The following is an 18453-nucleotide window of genomic DNA, read 5'->3' as shown; positions in this document are numbered from 1 at the left end:
CAAAAAATAAATAAAATAAACAAAAACGTAATTTTCCCCAAATAAAGTAAAAAAAAAATTGGTAAAAAGTAGGGGGAAAAAAAAGTTGACATATTAGGTATCGCCGCGTCTGTATCGACTGGCTCTATAAACATATCACATGACCTAACCCCTCAGATGAACACCGTAAAAAATAAAAAATAAAAACTGTGCTAAATAAAAAAAAATTTTGTCACCTTACATCACAAAAAGTACAACAGCAAGCGATCAAAAAGGCGTTTGCCCACCAAAATAGTACCACTCTAACCGTCAACTCATTTCGCAAAAAACGAGCCCCTACCTGAGACAATCGCCCAAAAAATAAAAAAACTATGGCTCAGAATATGGAGACACTAAAACATAATTTTTTTGTTTTAAAAAAGCTGTTATTGTGTAAAACTTACATAAATAAAAAAAAGTATACATATTAGGTATCGACGCATCCATATCGACAGGCTCTATAGAAATATCACATGACCTAACCCCTCAGATGAACACCGTAAAAAATAAAAAATAAAAACTGTAACTAAATAAACCATTTTTTTGTCACCTTACATTACAAAAAGTGTAATAGCAAGCGATCAAAAAGTCATATGCACCCCAAAATAGTGCCAATCAAACAGTCATCTCATCCCGCAAAAAAGGAGACCCTACCTAAGATAATCGCCCAAAAACTGAAAAAAATATGGCTCTCAGAATATGGAGACACTAAAACATGATTTTTTTTTTTTGTTTCAAAAATTATATTATTGTGTAAAACTTACATAAAAAAAAAAAAGTATACATATTAGGTATCGCAGCGTCCGTAATAACTTGCTGTATAAAAATATCACATGACCTAATCCCTCAGGTAAATACCGTAAAAAAATAAAAACAAAAACGGTGAAAAAAAAGGAATTTTTTGTCACCGTACATCACAAAAAGTATAATAGCAAGCGATCAAAAAGTCACACGCACCCCAAAATAGTGCCAATGAAACCGTCATCTCATCCCGAAAAATCATACCTGTTGTTTAAAATCATACCTGTTTTGTTTAAAAAAAAAAATCATTGTGTAAAACTTACATAAATAAAAAAAAAGTATACATATTAGGTATTGCCGCATCCGTGACAACCTGGTCTATAAAAACATCACATGATCTAACCTGTCAGATGAATGTTGTAGATAAAAAAAAAAAAAAAAACAGTGCCAAAACAGCTATTTCTTGTTATCTTGCCTCACAAAAAGTGTAATATAGAGCAACCAAAAATCATATGTACCCTAAACTAGTACCAACAATACTGCCACCCTATCCCGTAGTTTCTAAAATGGGGTCACTTTTTTGGAGTTTCTACTCTAGGGGCGCATCAGGGGGGCTTCAAATGGGACATGGTGTAAAAAAAAACAGTCCAGCAAAATCTGCCTTCCAAAAACCGTATGGCATTCCTTTCCTTCTGCGCCTTGCCGTGTGCCCATACAGCTGTTTACGACCACATATGGGGTGTTTCTGTAAACTACAGAATCAGGGCCATAACTATTGAGTTTTGTTTGGCTGTTAACCCTTGCTTTGTAACTGGAAAAAAAATATTAAAATGGAAAATCTGCCAATAAAGTAAAATTTTGAAATTGTATCTCTATTTTCCTTTATTTCTTGTGGAACACCTAAAGGGTTAACGACGTTTGTAAAAATCAGTTTTGAATACCTTGAGGGGTGTAGTTTCTTAGATGGGGTCACTTTTATGGAGTTTCTACTGTAGGGGTGTATCAGGGGGGCTTCAAATGGGACATGGTGTCAAAAAAAACAGTCCAGCAAAACCTGCCTTCCAAAAACCGTATAGCATTCCTTTCCTTCTGCGCCCTGCCGTGTGCCCGTACAGCGGTTTACGACGACATATGGGGTGTTTCTGTTAACTACAGAACCAGGGCCATAAATATTGAGTTTGGTTTGGCTGTTAACCCTTGCTTTGTAACTGGAAAAAAAAATTATTAAAATGGAAAATCTGCCAAAAAAGTGAAATTTTGAAATTGTATCTCTATTTTCCATGAATTCTTGTGGAACACCTAAAGGGTTAACAAAGTTTGTAAAATTAGTTTTGCATACCTTGAGGGGTGTAGTTTATAGAATGGGGTCTTTTTTGGGTGGTTTCTATTATGTAAGCCTTGCAAAGTGACTTCAGACCTGAACTGGTCCCTAGAAATTGGGTTTTTAAAAATTTCTGAAAAATTTCAAGATTTGCTTCTAAACTTCTAAGCCTTGTAACATCCCTAAAAAATAAAATATCATTCCCAAAATGATCCAAATATGAAGTAGACATATGGGGAATGTAAAGTAATAATTATTTTTGGAGGTATTACTATGTATTATAGAGGTAGAGAAATTGAAACTTTGAAATTTGGCATTTTTTACAAATTTTTGGTAAATTTTGTATTTTTTTTATAAATAAAAATGAATATTTTTTGCCTTCATTTTACCAGTGTCATGAAGTACAATATGTGACGAAAAAACAATCTCAGAATGGCCTGGATAAGTCAAAGCGTTTTAAAGTTATCAGCACTTAAGTGACACTGGTCAGATTTGCAAAAAATGGCCAAGTCCTTAAGGTGAAATAGGACTGAGTCCTTAAGGGGTTAAAGGGAACCTGTCACCAGTTTTATGGTGTCCTAACTAAGGGCAACATCTTGTATTGAAAAGCTCTAGCTCATAATGGTGAGTCCTGAATATTGATGAGCTCCTGACTCTCCCCACCTACCTGCTGCTGATTGACAGTTATTTTCCATATGAATCAGCAGCAGGTGGGCAGGGGAGTGGCTATAGCTCTGAATAAAAAAAAAACGCTGGACTCAAATCAGCTCATTAGCATGCGGCATCTTTGTGTGTATATTATGAGGTAACCATCTGTACCACCAGTAAGTGAATACATCTAAGGCAGGGCTTGACAAATTTCCTTGGAATCTAGGAGCCAGCTAAAAAAGTTAGGAGCCAGGCGGAGCCGTGTCATAAAATCTATATTGCGATATAATTTTAAGCATGTGCGATATGCGATATATATCGCGATATATTGTTTTCTATATTGGGGGGGGGGGTGTTTAAACTTTTTTTTTTTTTACTTTTTATTTAATAACTATTAGCCTCCTTAAGGGCTAGAACCCTTGTCATATTCACCCTAATAGAGCTCTATTAGGGTGAATAGGACTTTACACTCTCCCTGCTGCCCTGTGCTTTGTGCACACAACAGCAGGGAGATGACCATGGCAGCCAGCCTCTGATCAGCCCCTCCAGCCTCTGATCAGCCCCCCCAGCCTCTGATCAGCCCCCCCAGCCTCTGATCAGCCCCTCCAGCCTCTGATCAGCCCCCCCAGCCTCTGATCAGCCCCACCAGCCTCTGATCAGCCCCTGATCAGCCCCTCCAGCCTCTGATCAGCCCCCCCAGCCTCTGATCAGCCCCTCCAGCCTCTGATCAGCCCCCCCAGCCTCTGATCAGCCCCTCCAGCCTCTGATCAGCCCCCAGCCTCTGATCAGCCCCTCCAGCCTCTGATCAGCCCCTCCAGCCTCTGATCAGCCCCTCCAGCCTCTGATCAGCCCCACCAGCCTCTGATCAGCCCCACCAGCCTCTGATCAGCCCCACCAGCCTCTGATCAGCCCCTCCAGCCTCTGATCAGCCCCTCCAGCCTCTGATCAGCCCCTCCAGCCTCTGATCAGCCCCTCCAGCCTCTGATCAGCCCCCCCAGCCTCTGATCAGCCCCTCCAGCCTCTGATCAGCACCCCCAACCTCTGATCAGCCCCTCCAGCCTCTGATCAGCCCCTCCAGCCTCTGATCATCCCCTCCAGCCTCTGATCAGCCCCCCAGCCTCTGATCAGCCCCCCAGCCTCTGATCAGCCCCTCCAGCCTCTGATCAGCCCCCCCAGCCTCTGATCAGCCCCCCCAGCCTCTGATCAGCCCCTCCAGCCTCTGATCAGCCCCCCAGCCTCTGATCAGCCCCCCCAGCCTCTGATCAGCCCCTCCAGCCTCTGATCAGCCCCCCCAGTCACTGATCAGCCCCTCCCCCCTCCCTCTTATCAGCCCCCTCTGGTAACAAACCCACCCCCCTCCCTCCCCAGTATTAATCATTGGTGGCAGTGGCCACAGGGTCCCCCTCCTCCTCCTCCCCCCATCATTGGTGGCAGTGGGCAGTTCTGATCGGAGTCCCAGCAGTGTAATGCTGGGGCTCCGATCGGTTACCATGGCAGCCAGGACGCTACTGAAGTCCTGGCTGCGATGGTATGTTAGTAAGCAGCATTATACTCACGTGCGCCGTGATCGCCGGGAGCTCCTTCTTCTCATAGGTCTGTGCGGCGCATTGCTAATGCTATAAGCATTAGCAATGAGCCGCACAGACAGAAGAAGGAGCGACCGGTGGCCACGGCGCACGTGAGTATAACGCTGCTCACTAACATACCATCGCAGCCAGGACTTCAGTAGCGTGACTCCTGGCTGCCATGGTAACCGATCGGAGCCCCAGCATTACACTGCTGGGACTCCGATCAGAACTGCCCACTGCCACCAATGCAGAGAGTCGAGACTGAAGAACATTCCCGGCACCCGACCTCTGACAGGACACTGTGATCCGCGCGATTAACCCTTCAACTGAGGGGTTAATCGCGCGGATCACAGCGTGCAGTCATAGGGGCCGGGATATGGCCGGCACATTCATTGGTGGCGCAGTGGCCACAGTCCCTCCCCTTCTCCTCCTACTCTGTTCTTAGTGGCCAGCGGCAGCCGCGCACAGTGGGGAGGGAGGGACTCCTCTCCTCCACTGTGCCGGCTCAGGAAACCATGGTGCGCGCCGAGAGCGCATCTTTGAAAACGGGCTGACAAATACCCAAGCGCCAGGACCAAATTCCTGGTCGCCATGGCGACCTGGCGCCCGGGATTTGTCGAGCCCTGATCTAAGGTACTTTTTAGTAGTTAATGATTGTATATAATTAGTTAGATTATAATCAAAGATCCACATGACAGGTTCCCTTTAAAGTTTAAGCTAACAATCTGAGTTTACAAGTTTTTATAGCCTTAGCTGAATGACAGCAGTTTTTCAAATGGTTTACAGCTTCAGTCTTGAGCTATTGACTATCCATTCCCTTCACTTATACAAGTGTCTCTAGTCCTGCAAAATACATATTAACTTAATCAGTTATCAGTGAGAGGCTAGGCTAACCATGGGCGTTGCGTTCCCTGTAACAGCGGAACACAACACAATGAAAAGTATAAGTATTGCCGCTCCTTAACTGTGCGTTGCGTGCCATATAGTGAAGCGTATGAAAAGCATGCTTCTTCATGGTCACTTAACGTGTTTGTTTTGCGGTAACGTGACGCACTGCATGCATTGCCCTTTATTGTTACAGTAGAGAAGTACCGTATTTTTCGCAAAAGTGGGGGAAAAATAGCAGTTCGTCTTATGGGGCGAATGCTGTGACCGTCCGGTGAATAGGCTGAGAGGGATGAGGGGCTGGGGGCCGGCATCTGTTTATGTAATGGCAGCGGGGCCCGGTGCAGTCACTGTATTCTACTACACCGGGCCCCGCTCACTGTAGTATACGGTAATCATATCTCACTTGTGGGTAGTGTTAAAGTATTCCAATCATCTTAAATCTAGCGCTATACTACTTACTACTAATTTCGTGGCAGTCAGGAGGCCGGGTGGGCGCTCGTAGCGTAGCTCACTACGTCACGCGCCTGCTCCGCCCACTTTATGAATGAAGCAGGCACCGGGCCCCGCTGCCATTACAGAAACAGATTCCGGCCCCCATTCACTACACAGGGACACTGTTATGGGGGGGATCTGTGGATGACACATAAGATAAGATGCTATATATGTGTCGCCCACAGATGCCCCCATAACAGTGCAATCCACAGATGCCCCCACAATGATCCCACATAACAGTGCCATCCACAGATGCCCCCATAACAGTGCCATCCACAGATGCCCCCATAACAGTGCCATTCACAGATGCCCCCATAACAGTGCCATTAACAGATGCCCCCATAACAGTGCCATTCACAGATGCCCCATAATAGTGTGATCCACAGACCACCATTAGTTCAAAACCCACCAAAAGCACACCTTTTGGTTCAAAATATATTTTTTCTTATTTTCCTCCTCAAAAACCTAGGTGCGTCTTGTGGGCAGGTGCGTCTTATAGGGCGAAAAATATGGTAATTAATTATAACTTTTTGTGAATTGGGACATTTAAACTTGCTTTTTTTTTTTTATTCCAATTTAAATCTAGTAGGAGTCGGAGTCGGTTCATTTTTTGCCGACTCCGACTCCAGGTACCTAAAATTGCCTCCAACTCCGACTCCTCGACTCCGACTCCACAGCCCTGGATAAAACTGATCAGTTCTTTTCCAGCATTGAGCCCTTTTGACAGAATTCAGTGCTGGAAAAGAAAAACGCTAGTGTGAAAGTACCCTAACAGAAGCCTCCGTCTGCTGTGTAGCTTCTGTGCCGTTGTATTACAGCTCAGCATTTTGGCACTACCTTTGCCTAGTGGACAGAATCTTGTGTTTCTGAGCCCATCCATTATATAGTTCCTAGTTTAAGCGACTGCCCGAAACAGCTGATCGGTTAAGGTGTGGGATGTCGGAACCCCCACCCATGTGATACTAATGACCTATCCTGAGGATAGGCCATCAATATCTAAGTACCGTAAATCCCCTTTAAAGAGATATTCACATTTTACATTCACTAACACAGGGATGCCCAACTTGCAGCCCTCCAGCTGTTGCAAAACATACAAGCACGTACTGGGAGGTTTCCACGGGGCAAACATATGTAGAGGGCGTCTCCTTCTGCAATACGTTGCCCAGGTTTAGGCCCCTTTCACATGGGTGAGAATTCCGTGGGGGTGCAATGCGTGAGGTGAACGCATTGCACCCGCACTGAATCCGGACCCATTCAATTCAATGGGGCTGTTCAGATGAGCGGTGATTTTCACGCATCACTTGTGCGTTGCGTGAAAATCGCAGCATGTTCTATATTCTGCGTTTATCACGCAACGCAGGCCCCATAGAAATGAATGGGTCTGCGTGAAAATCACAAGCATCCGCAAGCAAGTGCGGATGCGGTGCGATTTTCACGCATGGTTGCTAGGAGATTATGTAAGTAAATTGATAAAAGTTAATTTACTGTATTATTTTGCCTTATAACAGGGTTATAAGGGAAAATAATAGCATTCTTAATACAGAATGCATAGTAAAATGTGGCTTTAGGGGTTAAAAAATAAAAATAAATTAACTAACCTCATCCTGTTGTTCATGCAGCCGCCATCATCTTCTTTCTTCTTCTTTCAGGAGCTGCAAAAGGACCTTTGATGACTTAATTTCTATCTTCATTCAGCAGGACCTGCGCTGATGTCACCACGCTCACCACGTGGTGAGCGCGATTACATCATCAAAGGTCCCTTGGCAGGTCCTGAAAGAAAAAGAAAGAAGACGATGCCGGCTGCGCGAACAACAGGATGAGGTGAGTTATTTTTAATTTTTTTTATTAACCCCTAAAGCCACATTTTACTAAGCATTCTGTATTAAGAATGCTATTATTTTCCCTTATAACCATGTTATAAGGGAAAATAATAAAATATACAGAACACCAAACCCAAGCCCGAACTTCTGTGAAGAAGTCCGGGTTCGGTTCTGGGTACCACAGTCAGTTTTTTATCACGCGCGTGCAAAACGCATTGCACCCGCGTGATAAAAACTGAACATCAAAACGCAATCGCAGTTAAATAAAACTGACTGCAATTGCGTACCTACTCGCACGATTTTCCCTGATCACAGACGTTGCGTTGCGCATCTGGAGAAAATCCGGACATGATCGTCTGCAAGGGGCCTTAGGCTGGGTTCAGACCTGAGCGTCTTTGATATGCGCGTTTAACGCGCGTTTTTGACGAGCGTTTTTTGCAATAGTAAACGCGCGTTTGACGCGCGTTTGTGTGATTGACTGCAATGTCCTATGGCCACAAACGCGCGTCAAAACGCCCCAAAGAAGCTCAAGTACTTGTTTGAGCGTAGGGCGTTTTACAGCGCGTTTTTCAGCGCTGTAAAACGCTCAAGTGAGAACCAGGGCCATAGGGAAGCATTGGTTTTCATGTGTTGAGCGTTTTACAGCGCGTTTGAACGCGCTGTAAAACGCTCAAGTGTGAACCCAGCCTTAGGCTCCAGTTGTTATTTCCAGTCTGTTCCATCATAAGAGCAGAACAATGAAAATAACGGTGGTACTGGATCTGTTCTACGATGGACACTAACAGCGCCATTGACTTTAATGGGGTCCATCATTTTACTGGACAAAATAGCACAGCGTTCTGCACTATTGTGTTCCGTGTTTTTGACAGAATCTGCGACAGAAGCTTCTAGCAGAACCGGCAGATTTGAATGTGGTATTGAACAGTGCACCCACCATGTTGTACCGCTTCTTACAAAAAATTCAACATTATACGATTTTGAAACTGAACCTTCCAAAGAAAGGCTCTGCCCCCACTGTGAATGGGCCTTTATCGTATACCACACGTAAAGTATAAAATACTGATAGGTTTCTATTGTACAGGAATATGCCAAAAGTGTTATTGTCACGTATGTCATGTTTACAGCTGGAAACATCTCATTATTCCAGTAGCTACAAGTCATCTCCTGCCCATAGCTAACTTATCGTCGGGACCCCCACCAAGAACAGGGACTCGTGTACCCCTATGAATGCAGCAGGAGGGTCAAGCATATGCCCTGCCGCTCCATTCATTCTCTATGGGATTGCCGGTGAGAGCCGAGTGCTGTATTCTGCTCTCTGGCGGTCCCACAGAGAATGAATGGCGCAGCAGGGTGCATGATCGACCTGGCGCTGCAATAAGGGACTCCCACTCTTGGGATCCAAGTGCTCTGGCCTCCACCTTCAGTGAATAGGGGATAACTTGTAGGACAGATATATACAGTACACAACATGTAAGTATATAAGTACAGAACAACTACTAAGTATGGGCTACTAAGCGAAATGAAAGTATATGGTTTTTTAGTAGGGATGCCAATGGCAGGCAGATCCAGAACTATTAGCACTATTGTCTCAGATGAATACAGGCGATAGGCAGCCAACGGTCTAGAAAAAGTATGCAGTTCAGTTACCCTAACCATACAGAGCACACAATGAGAACAGCTTTCCATGTTTCATGACACTGGAAGGTCATGTTTACATACGTGACCAATTAGCAGAATGGTAGAACCGCTGTAATACACCGTACACCAGAGGACATCACTGCTATAGCTGCATGTACATGGCTACCAGCCTGCATCCACTAGACACCCCCACTCCATACTGGCTGCTGCCATCTTGTCCCATACCACCTATGAGCTGGCACAGGCAGTAGCCGGATGGTTTGACAGCTATCACTCTGCCCCCTCCTTCATGAACAGGTTTGGCTCTGCTGAATGTGCACATTATTTCAGCAGTGGCAGGACTGAAATGGTTGGCAGGTTCCTCTGGTGCCACTTATCTTTAGAAGAAAAAAAAGAATCTAAAAGGTGAAAATCCGACCAGTGTTTTCCCCCATGACTGTCTCTTCAGACTGTCAAGCAAAATCTACTGTTCATGGATTGTAATATTTCACCAAGAATGTGATGTCATCAAGTAAGGGTACTTTCACACTAGCGACATGTCCTAGTTTTATTCCGGCCGCCTCTCGGCATGTTTACCGTGCTGCCGCCAAAACTCCAGCCCGCCCCCATTATAGTCAAAGGGGCCGGAGCGGTAGTCCGGGGGGACGCGTGCACTAGCGGCAGCACGGATCCGACAGGCTGTTCACCCGCCGGAACAGCCTGCTGGCGTTCCTTGCCGCAAGTGTGAAACTAGCCTAGGCCACAGTGCACACATCACTTCTTTTTTAACAAAGTTCTTCTGAATGACATACCTTATACCATATGGACCGTCACTAAGGCCAGTTTCAGACCAGCATAGTATGGGCACATGTGATGAATGTCACAGCCTGCCGCAGGTCAACTGACTTGAACTCGCAGCATCATTGAACCTTATCAGGTAGCTGCAGAGTCTCTGCGCATGTGCTGCTTCTCCGAGCAACAGCGCAGGTGCAAGACTGACAGAGCCAGGCGAGATTATTGGCCCTGTCAATCAAGGGGCAGGGGAAGGCTGAATTCAATTTGTATGAATTGATTTCCTCATCACTAGCAGGGGCGGAGCTATAGGGGAAGCTGCTGCTTTGGGGCCCTGAACTCAGAAAGGGCCCACCCAGGATGAGGACTAAAATATTTTATTGTCAGGGACCCCTCAACAGTATTATACAGTGACGATGTATACAGTGACACTGTAGGAAATGGACGGAGAGGCTTCCAGGCCTGGTCTTCACTAACCACAGAAGTGGGGGATGCATGGGAGGGAGGGGGTTGCTTGGGGGGGGAATTGCATTCAAAAATTTGCAGTGAGGCCCAGTCATTTCTAGTTATGCTACTGATAACTAGTTAAAATCTCCAGTAAACATGTGGCGATACCCATGCCTGTGTATAAGCACGCTGAAAATGTAGGTGCGGAATCTGCATCAACATTCCATACATTTTCCACACTGTTTTTTTTATGCGGTTTTCTATTTGAAACAGTTTTTGGCGTGAGATTTGATATGTAATGTGGTTTTTGGGCCTCACGCTGATTTCAATGGTAAGATCCGAACCAAGAATTAACATGGATTCTGTTTTTCTACAATGCAGAGCATCAATCCAGATGTAGAAAAAAAACTCTATTTTAGCTACAGCGCGGATTTCTCATTGAGAGCAATGGGAAATGGACTGAGAGAGTATTCTGGTGTGGAATACACACAAAATCCATTTGGAAAATCAGCCGTCTGAATATGGCCTTATAGCCATGTGCTATAACCTGGGCTGCTAATATCATTCAGTGAGATAACACAGAGGTCAGGGACAGACATTTTCTGTACAACCAATCAACCACCACAGTCCGCCTTAGCCCAGCCTGAAATGGCTGATGCCAGGGAACAACAGACTACAGACAGCAAATATACAGAAAACAGTTAGTAAAATATATGGCGTGATGAAGAGTTAGGCGACTTTCACATTAGCGTTTTTGCGGATCCGTCATGGATCTTCAAAAACGCTTCCGTTACAATAATACAACCACATGCATCCGTCATGAACGGATCCAGTTATATTATGTCTTCTATAGCCAAGACGGATCCGTCTTGAACACCATTGAAAGTCAATGGGGGACGGACCGTTTGGCTCCGCTTCATCAGGCGGACAGCAAAACGTTTTGGTGTCCGCCTCCAGAGTGGAATGGAGACTGAACGGAGGCAAACTGATGCATTCTGAGCGGATCCTTTTCTATTTAGAACTCATTAGGGCAAAACTGATCCATTTTGGAACGCTTATGAGAGCCCATGACAGATCTCAGAAACGGAAAGCCAAAATGTCATTGTGAAAGTAGCCTAAAAAGGGTTTTCCAATATTTTTTTTTACTGATGACCTATCCTCTGGATAGGTCATCAGTATCTGATCGGTGGGGGTCCGACACCTGGGACCCTAGCCGATTTGCTGTTTTGAGCAGGCAGCGGTGCTCTGTACATTGTATAGCGGCTGTGCTTGGTATTGCAGCTCAGCCTCATTCACTTGAGCTGCTCCTACGTCATCATACCGATGAACGTCATCATTGGCCTAGGAAAAGCAGAGAGAAGGCCGTGGAGCTCACAGAAGTGCCGCTGCTTTTTCAAACAGCTGATCGGCGGGGATCCTGGGTGACGGACCCCCACTGATTAGATACTGATGACCTAGAGGTCTTCAGTAAGAAAATCTCGGAAAACCCCTTTAAGGGTTTAGTGCACACATAGTGAAAGGTATACCCACAACACTAGCATAAACCTACATAATCCTCTAGAGAAAATCCATTTTACAACTACAGAACAAATAGACACAAGAGAAAAATATGAAAATGAGACAGTCATCATGTGATACTTGTTATATCCAGAACCTACCGTGGACCCCAGCACTAATATAGATAGACAGACATTGGATAGATTAGATGTATATAAGTGAGATAGATGGATAGATATTAGATAGATTAGTTGGATAGATATTGGATAGATAGATTAAAGATAATACATACTGATCTGTTCTGAACGGATGCAGACGTTTGTATTATCTGAACGGATCCGCACCAAACGTGAGTGTGAAAGTAGCCTTAGATGGACAGGTAGATTAGATGGATAGATATTAGATAAATTAGCTGGACAAATTGATATATTAGACAGATAGATTAGATGGACAGATAGATTAGATGGATAGATATTACACAGATTAGGCTAGGTTAACATCTGCAGTTTTTTCTCCGCCGGAACAGACTGCCGGAGTTTCCCGGAGTTTACTATATCTGGCACAGCCGGATACCCATTCACTGTAATAGGATCAGGCCACTTACCGGCATATGTGGCGGCTTTCGGTCCGACAAAAAAATGCTGCATGTAGCATTTTTTGTCCCGGTTGCAATGATGGTCCCCCGATGAAACAGACTGCCCGAATTACGGACGCAGATGTGAACCCAGCCTAGGGGTCCATTCAAACGTCCGCATCAATGGATCCGCATTCGTTCCGCAATTTTGCGGAATGGGTGCGGACCCATTCATTTCACTATGTGCTGTCGCATCCGCACTTCTGTTCCGCGGCCCCGCAAAAAAAGATAGACCATGTCCTATTCTTGACCACAGCCATGGACAAGAATAGGCATTTCTCTTATAGTGCCAGCCATGTGCGGTCTGCAAAATGCTAAATGGATAAATTAGATGGATAAAGACATTAGATAGATTAGATGGATTGATCGATCAGATGGATAGATTGGATAGATAGGTTAGATAGATAGATTAGATAAATAGATAGATTAGATGGATAGATAGATTAGATGAATAGATAGATTAAATAGACAAATAGATAGATTAGACAGATAGATTAGATGGACATATTGATTAGATGGATAGATTAGATTAAATGAATAGATAGATTAGATAGACAGATGGATAGATTAGATGGGAATATAGATTAGATGGACAGATAGGTTAAATGGGCAGATAGCTTAGATGGATAGATTAGATAGATACAGTCAGGTCCATAAATATTGGGACATCGACACAATTCTAACATTTTTGGCTCTATACACCACCACAATGGATTTGAAATGAAACGAACAAGATGTGCTTTAACTGCAGAAGGTCAGCTTTAATTTAAGGGTATTCACATCCAAATCAGGTAAACGGTGTAGGAATTACAACAGTTTGCATATGTGCCTCCCACTTGTTAAGGGACCAAAAGTAATGGGACAATTGGCTTCCCAGCTGTTCCATGGCCGGGTGTGTGTTATTCCCTCATTATCCCAATTACAATGAGCAGATAAAAGGTCCAGAGTTAATTTCAAGTGTGCTATTTGTATTTGGAATCTGTTGCTGTCAACTCTCTAGATGAGATCCAAAGAGCTGTCACTATCAGTGAAGCAAGCCATCATTAGGCTGAAAAAACACAACAAACCCATCAGAGAGATAGCAAACATTAGTCGTGGCCAAAACAACTGTTTGGAACATTCTTAAAAATAAAGGAACGCACCGGTGAGCTCAGCAACACCAAAAGACCCGGAAGACCACGGAAAACAACTGTGGTGGATGACCGAAGAATTCTTTCCCTGGTGAAGAAAACATCCTTCACAGCAGTTGGCCAGATCAAGAACACTCTCCAGGAGGTAGGTGTATGTGTGTCAAAGTGAACAATCAAGAGAAGACTTCACCAGAGTGAATACAGAGGGTTCACCACAAGATGTAAACCATTGGTGAGCCTCAAAAACAGGAAGGCCAGATTAGAGTTTGCCAAACGACATCTAAAAAAGCCTTCGCAGTTCTGGAACAACATCCTATGGACAGATGAGACCAAGATCAACCTGTACCAGAGTGATGGGAAGAGAAGAGTATGAAGAAGGAAAGGAACTGCTCATGATCCTAAGCATACCACCTCATCAGTGAAGCATGGTGGTGGTAGTGTCATGGCGTGGGCATGTATGGCTGCCAATGGAACTGGTTCTCTTGTATTTATTGATGATGTGACTGCTGACAAAAGCAGCAGGATGAATTCTGAAGTGTTTCAGGCAATATTATCTGCTCATATTCAGCCAAATGCTTCAGAACTCATTGGACGGCGCTTCACATTGCAGATGGACAATGACCTAAAGCATACTGCAAAAGCAACCGAAGATTTTTTTTAAGGGAAAGAAGTGGAATGTTATGCAATGATCAAGTCAATCACCTGACCTGAATCCGATTGAGCATGCATTTCACTTGCTGAAGACAAAACTGAAGGGAAAATGCCCCAAGAACAAGCAGGAACTGAAGACAGTTGCAGTAGAGGCCTGGCAGAGCATCACCAGGGATGAAACCCAGCGTCTGGTGATGTCTATGTGTTCCAGACTTCAGACTGTAATTGACTGCAAAGGATTTGCAACCAAGTATTAAAAAGTGAAAGTTTGATTTATGATTATTTTTCTGTCCCATTACTTTTGTTCCCTTAACAAGTTGGAGGCACATATGCAAACTGTTGTAATTCCTACACCGTTCACCTGATTTGGATGTAAATACCCTCAAATTAAAGCTGGCAGTCTGCAGTTAAAGCACATATTGTTCGTTTCATTTCAAATCCATTGTGGTGGTGTGGTGTATAGAGCCAAAAAAGTCCTGCGTGCAGGACTTTTGTCTCCGCTCCAAAATCATCTTCTGAGCGGAAACCTAACGGACCCCATTATAGTCTATGGGGGTCTATGAGGTCCGTAGGCTCCGTTCGGCTCAGTTATGAGCCGAATGCGTCCTTTCCGTTTTCCTGCTCCTATAACGGAGCAGGAGAACGGAAAGGCTGAACGCTGATGTGAACATAGCCTAAGATATAGATTAGATGGACAGATAGATAGATAGATAGATAGATAGATAGATAGATTAGATGGACAGATAGATTAGATGGACAGATAGACGGGCAGATAGATTCGATTGACATATAGATTAGATGGACAGATATATTAGATGGTTAGACAGATTAAATGGACAGATAGATTAGATGAACAGATAAATTAGATGGATAGATTATATGGACAGATATATTAGATGGACATATAGATTAGATTAATAGACATTAGATAGGTTAGATGGATAGATTAGGGTACTTTCACACTTGCGGCAGAGTGATCCGTCAAGCAGTTCCGTCGCCGGAACTGCCTGCGGATCCGTCAATCTGCATGCAAATGGACAGCATTTGTAGACGGATCCTGAAGTTGATCTGTCTCACAAATGCATTGCAAGAATGGATCCGTCTCTCCGGCTGTCATCCGGAGAAACTGATCCATTATATATTTTTTTTCACATTTTTACCGCATGCGCAGACCGGAAGGACGGATCCGGCATTGCAGTATTTTTATTGCCGGATCCAGCATTCCGGCAACTGATCTGGAATTTTTGACTGAGATAATACATGCTGCGGTATTTCCTCCGTCCAAAACGCCGTTCAGTGACTGAACTGAAGACATCCTGATGCATCCTGAACGGATTTCTCTCCATTCAGAATACATTGGGATAATCCTGATCAGTTATTTTCCGGTATTGAGCCCCTAGGACGGAACTCAGTGCCGGAAAAGAATAAAGCTAGTGTGAAAGTACCCTGAGATAGATAAATTAGATGGATAGATTAGATGGATAGGTTAGATATATAGATAGATTAGATGGATAGGTTAGATATATAGATAGATTAGATGGATAGGTTAGATAGTTAGATAGATAGATAGATAGATAGATAGATAGATAGATAGATAGATAGATAGATAGATAGATAGATAGATAAGATGCAGGGACGGACTGGGAACTTAAAGTGGCCCTGGAAAAAATACTAAAAGTGGCCCTGTTTTTAGTTGGGTCCAAACTGATGGAAGGCAGGGCCCCCAATACCATACTGTGGCACATTATACCACCCCAACAGAGCCAAATACCACAGTCCATCACAACATACTGCCAGCAGCACACAATACATCCCCCAAAACTTCCACTGGCCGGCTGTGAGGAGGGCTCAGGTAGCCCCATGGGCATCGGCCCACCGGGAACTTTCCCTGTAAGGTCTATGGCCAATCCGCCCCCGGTTTAGATAGATAGAGAGATAGATAGATATTAGATAGATTAGTTGGACAGATAGATTAGATGAATATATTAGATGGACAGATAGATTAGACGGATAGACATTAGCTAGGTTAGATGGACAGACATAGATTAGATGGATAGATAAAATGGATAGATTAGATGGACATATAGATTAGATGGGCATATAGATTAGATGGATAGATTAGATGGACATATAGGTTACATGGGTAGATTAGATGGACATATAGATTAGATGGAGATATAGGTTACATGGGTAGATAGATTAGATGGATAGACATTAGCTAGGTTAGATGGACAGACATAGATTAGATGGATAGATTAGATGGACATAAAGATTACATGGATAGATTAGATGGAGATATAGGTTACATGGGTAGATAGATTAGATGGATAGACATTAGCTAGGTTAGATGGACAGACATAGATTAGATGGATAGATAAAATGGATAGATTAGATGGGCATAAAGATTACATGGATAGATTAGATGGACATATAGGTTACATGGGTAGATTAGATGGAGATATAGGTTACATGGGTAGATTAGATGGAGATATAGGTTACATGGGTAGATAGATTAGATGGACAGACATTAGCTAGGTTAGATGGACAGACATAGATTAGATGGATGGATTAGATGGACATAAAGATTAGATGGATGGATTACATGGATAGATTAGATGGACAGACATAGATTAGATGGATATATAGATTAGATGGACAGATAGGTTAGATGGACATATAGATTAGATGGACAGATGGATTAGATGGACAGATAGATTAGATGGACAGATAGATTAGATGGACAGACATAGATTACATGTATAGATTAGATGGGCATTAGATGTAGACATAGATTAGATGGACAGATGGATTAGATGGGCTTTGGGCAGACATAGATTACATGTATAGATTAGATGGATAGATTAGCTGGACAGATAGATTAGATGGATGGAGAGATTCGATGGACATATAGATTAGATGGATGGATGGATGGATGGATGGATGGACCTAGTGAGCAGCGTCTGCAGCAGTCCCCTGTGAGCTCAGCTCCAGCTACTCCCGCACACCCCATGGCCGGCTCCTCTGCTTACCGTGTGGTGAATAATGAGAATAATGAAACAATCTGCCAACTTCATTGTCTCCTCCCTGAAAACTTCACTGCCAGCAAAATGCGTAGTGCAGGGACAATGTGCCGACCCTCCAGCACCCAGGACCACAGCACCCATCATCCACCCGCCCTCCACCCCTCACGGCCGCGCACACACACAAACCACAGGTAACGAGGAATCACAAGCAAACTTCAAAGCAATGCGCCCTGTTACCCGCCTCACCAAGGGTTAACCGCAATGCACCGCAGCCGGCTGAGGTCGGAGGACGCCGCACGCACGGAGACGGACCCGGCTCCTCCTGAAGGACGGTGCGATGTGTCCTGTCCCCTCACAGGGCGGGCGCTCTCCCTGTCACTGGTCAGTGCCACCTTTTGACCAGCCCGTATGTGCTTGTCACCGCCGCAGACGCGCCGTCATTCGCAGGGGCTGTAACTCTCCATGGCAGCCGGGCCATGAGATCATTATCCGGATCATGGCCTCTTCCCCTCCTGCTCAATCCTTCTGCCAACTCCTCCTCCCAAGTCCTTCTTGGTTTTATGTTTAATCCTGCTGTCTGGAGTTTTCCTCAGCGTGCCCAGGGTGGCAGCACCACACCTCCTCCATACTTTCCACTCACCTGCCGCCGGTGCCCAGCCCTCCAGCATTCTGTGTATATGTAGGAAATGCCTCCCTCTCCATGACATGAGATGTAGACAGCCTAGCAACACCAGCTGTACCCCAGGGCTCAGGCAGGATGAGGAACGCTTTCCTCTAAAGCAGGGGGGCACAACCTTTTTTGGTCTGGGGGCCGCATTGTCACAGCGCACTATTTCAAGGGGCGCCAAAAAAAAGTCAATCAGCGCTTGTTTGCATTGCACCTATTACACAGGCTAATGCAAAGTGATTCCTCCCTCATTCACTTCTATCTATTCCTGATTACACGGTGAGATGTGCTGACGATAATTGTACATCTTTCATCCTGATAGAATATGCAAATCAGCCGACAAACGAGCGATTCCTTGTTTATCAGCTGATCAGCGGCCAGATATCAGGAATGAGCGCTCCTTGTTCCCAGTAACTGTCCTGAATACCGCGCCGTGTAACGGGGCTTAGAGATTTCCTGGTAAAACAGAATTTCTAGCACGTTCCTGCAGCATGGGCCT

General features: G+C 44.5%; 1 protein-coding gene across 1 annotated transcript in view; it reads right to left on the bottom strand.

The window, feature by feature from the left end:
• Nucleotides 1–17804, bottom strand: part of SMARCA2 (SWI/SNF related, matrix associated, actin dependent regulator of chromatin, subfamily a, member 2) — a 289118-nt gene extending 271314 nt beyond the window's left edge. The window contains exon 1 of the mRNA XM_040417115.1: nt 17534–17804. The gene's annotated coding sequence lies outside the window, so the exon portion shown is untranslated. The remainder of the gene's footprint in view (nt 1–17533) is intronic.
• Nucleotides 17805–18453: the final 649 nt, after the last annotated feature.

Source organism: Bufo bufo, chromosome 2 (assembly GCF_905171765.1).
Source record: "Bufo bufo chromosome 2, aBufBuf1.1, whole genome shotgun sequence".
Lineage (NCBI taxonomy): Eukaryota > Metazoa > Chordata > Amphibia > Anura > Bufonidae > Bufo > Bufo bufo.
Note: the sequence above shows the minus strand (reverse complement) of the source record. Positions and strands in the feature narration are given on the sequence as shown.